General features: G+C 40.4%; 1 pseudogene; it reads left to right on the forward strand.

Annotated features, from left to right (window-relative positions):
- The first annotated feature begins 1,059 nt into the window (after positions 1–1,059).
- Positions 1,060–3,057, forward strand: LOC138653384 (forkhead activin signal transducer 3-like; annotated as a pseudogene).
- The last annotated feature ends 863 nt before the right edge of the window (positions 3,058–3,920 follow it).

Genomic DNA, 3,920 nt, shown 5'->3' on the forward strand with positions numbered 1-3,920 from the left:
AGTCTGTATAATAAGTGCAAATATAAAATCATAGAAAGCAAGGGTGCCTCATAAAATGGGATATAGACTGCCAATATAGCCCAACAGGAAAATGGCAGACACGGAACACGTAAGCAACGACCCAGTATAATCCCCCAATAAGTATAGTCCAGGAACTAAGTATATAGACAAAGTGCAGGAGATGCAGACATGCGGCTATTAGAAGAGTAAACACCGGACTGGATGAAGAAAGTGTCTACAGTGTAAAGTACAAAATGGCAACCGACAATATTGGTTCTAATTAAGAGAAAGTGCTAGAAGTGGGAATGGAAGGGCCATAATAGCAAAGACACCATGGGTTCTACCTGATGTGATGCGGTGGGCATGGGCATGTCAGGCAGTCCCCCATTTTGTGAGGCACCGTTGCCTTCTGTGATTTTATCATTGCATTGATATTATATTGATTTTAATAAATACATAGTTTCTGCTCCAGACTCTTAGTGTTTTGTGCTTACCTCCCATCATGGGTCATATGGGTATGGTTTGCTTTTTCTATTTTGTTACTTATCTAATGAACACTGTGATTCACATTTCATGATTTAATATTTGGATTATTAATTAAAATATATTTTTAGAAGAAATGATTGGTAATTTGGTCTGTAAGTGACTTTATACAAACTCACAAAATGTAAGATCTTCAGTAAAAGGCACAAACTGTTGTCCCAATGGTCGGTTTATTTCCATCTTGTCCTCAGCATTACCCATGTGGCTGAGGTTTATTAACACACAAGGGGCCACATGGTATACACTAAGGGTATACACACTATACATGACAAAGGATGTTTACTGAAGGATCTCACCTAAGAACTGAAACTTTGTGTATTCATAGTACTATTGACTTTAGGGATGAAGGTCTTTCAATAACAGTTGAGGTGTTACCAGCAAAGGGCTCCATGTTGTTTTGGGGGTATTAACATAACAAAGCCGGATGAGGGGTGACCACCAGCCCTTATAAAGGCCTCTTCCCTGGCCCATAGTCACATCACATCTAATATTGGTATTTGAAGACATCTGTGAGACATGAGCTCAAACCTCCAAGCTTGTGAAACCATCGAAATGCCAACACCCAACGTGTTCAGCATGGAGAAGATGCTAGAGATGGACTCCAACTTGGACTGTGGTCCAGGAGAAAGTACACAGCGTGACCGAGGCATGACACTAAGTCAGGAGGAGAAAATGTCTGGGGGAAAGAAGAAGAATTACCAGCGATATTCGAAACCTCCATACACATACCTGGCCATGATTGCACTGGTGATCCTAAGTGTCCCAGACAAGAAGCTGAAGCTGTCGCAGGTAAGAGAACGATGATATCAAGGAATAAGTTAGTGGGAATTTCCTTAGGATTCCTAGAGAGGACAACAAATCTTTGAAGCCTGTACTTTAGCGAAGTGGAGACATTTTTACTTTTGCTCCATTTTTCCTTCAGTCATATACACAGAAAAAAAATCACAACAAATATTTAATTACAAGACTTTGACGCATGGTGGGAATATACTGTCACATGTTATAACAGCCAGAAACTTCTAGGTTCAAATTATAAACTTCCTGCTGGTTCTTTACCCTCCGTATAAACTGTAATTTTTAATGTATATTTATTAGGAAAGGACAATTCACAGGGGATCATTGTTATTAATTAATTTACAGGATTGAAAGTTTTTGTTTTTCTTTTTTGCCTTCAGATTTTAGAGAAGATCAGCGACTTCTACCCCGTCTTCAAGGGACGATACCAAGGGTGGAAAGACTCAGTCAGACACAACCTGTCCTCTAACGACTGCTTCAGAAAGGTGAGGAATCTGTGTGGTCATTTACAACATTCTCTTCTAATGGACAAGGCTGTTTGTTATATATCTAAGGGGAGATTTATTAGTATTGTAAGGTGCATCATTTTATACGATGGTAAAAATGGTGGAAATTGGGCAAAATCATCAAACTGGTGCACGGGGTAAGTTACATTTGTAATAACTCTCGTCCTATTTTCAGCCTCAGATATGTGATGTGTCTAATACAAGATCTAATAACATTGGAGCATTTTATAATTGTCTCTTAGACCTGATCTCACTTTGTGCACTTCAGTTCTGGTGTGAAAAGTAATTTTACCCCAATTCTCTTAGTAGATTCCAGGTTCTCCTCCATAATCCCCAACACACAGCGCTGTATTTCTCCTCTGAGGCCGGACTTTTCTTTATCTCATTAAATATTTATAACCTCAGTAACAATTTTCTTTTTCTAATCTCATCTGCTTAATGTGAGGTGTCTTCTATTACACTTTTAAAAGATGTTTTTAGAAGGTAACACTTTGTTGCATTGTAATGAAAAATGTATTTCTCAATTCTAATGTTACTGATAAATTTTTCCTCCTAAAGAAATCTATAGACAAACTTAAATATACCAGTTTTCTACTAAAGTTATTATCACATAATCATTTCTTCTCTATGACGTCTATATACAGTAGTGAGTTTATATTGTAGAAATTAGAATTTTAAATGAACCTTTATCTGAATTTATTTCATCTTTATTTCAGGTACTAAAAGATCCAAACCAGACTCAGGCCAAAGGAAACTTCTGGACAGTGGATGTGAGTCGGATTCCACGTGAGGCCATGAAGCTTCAGAATACGGCGGTCAGCAGGCAGGATATCTACCACCTGGACCTGGCCCCATTCATTATCCATACAGGCCTTTAGATGACCATCACCCTTTTTCAATTGCGAAAGATTCCATCCAAATAGAAGCTTCTGCTCCATCATCCACATCTTCATCTGCAGACCCCACATCATCTTTGCCAATGATTCTGTGGAATCTTCCTACGTCTAATTCCAGCTACGTTTCGCCTAATGTGGTTGCCCCTCCCAGTGTTCATCCTCTTGTGCTTTACCCAAATTTCCCATCCATACCCCTGTATAACTATCCTTCACCATCTAATTTTAACTCCCCCTCCACATCTTATTCTATCCCCACTTACCAAAACCCCTCTACCCTTCTACCTCAACTACCCATCCCTTACAGACCCTGTAAATAAATCACCCTCCTGACGGGAGTTCAACAGAACAGTTTTTGACAGAACAGGATGCTCCACACCCGCTGGGAACCTGCCCCACCAAGGTCCATACAGGGACCACAAGAGACATTCCCAGCTTCTCGGCTGTTTTAAATAGTTGTTCATTGTTTACTTGATTGTTATTTTACTCTTAATAAACTTCTTTTTACTATAAACAATTATTATCCTGTTTCTTTATATGTAAATGTGACCCTAAAGTTTCCCTATAAAAATGAACATTCTAGTCACCAACTATCTCTGAAAGATTCCAGTCTTAGTAATTTTTGGTCAATATCTCCAAATTCTCGTGAAGAGATTCTGTATGTCTCCAAATATAACAAGTGGCACAGAGGATCAGTATGGGTGGCTCGTCTCTCCGCATGTAGAACTGGTATTTGAATCATTATTAATAATATTTCTGCGCTCATTTCTCCTCACATCGAGTGGTCCTCAGGCAGAATTCTGGGATGGGGTGAATCATGTGGGGGTAGGTGTCACCGAGAGTGCGTTCAGGTTGCTACTACTGAGGTACCCGCAGATCTATCCACTCTCCCCAAGCAATATTGGTCTTATGCAGACGTGTTCTCCAAGAAGGCGGCGGAGACCCTTCCGCCCCATCGCCCCTATGACTGTCCTATTGATCTCTTGCCTGGTGCGGAGCCTTCCCGGGGTCGAGTTTATCCATTATCTCTCCCGGAGACGGAGGCCATGTCTCAGTACATTCTAGAGAATCTGGCAAGAGGGTTTATCAGGAAGTCAGTGTCACCTGCTGGGGCAGGGTTCTTCTTCGTGCAGAAGAAGAATGGGGAGCTACGTCCATGCATAGACTACAGGGGTCTTAACGC

This window comes from Ranitomeya imitator, unplaced genomic scaffold (assembly GCF_032444005.1).
Source record: "Ranitomeya imitator isolate aRanImi1 unplaced genomic scaffold, aRanImi1.pri SCAFFOLD_590, whole genome shotgun sequence".
Classification (NCBI taxonomy): domain Eukaryota; kingdom Metazoa; phylum Chordata; class Amphibia; order Anura; family Dendrobatidae; genus Ranitomeya; species Ranitomeya imitator.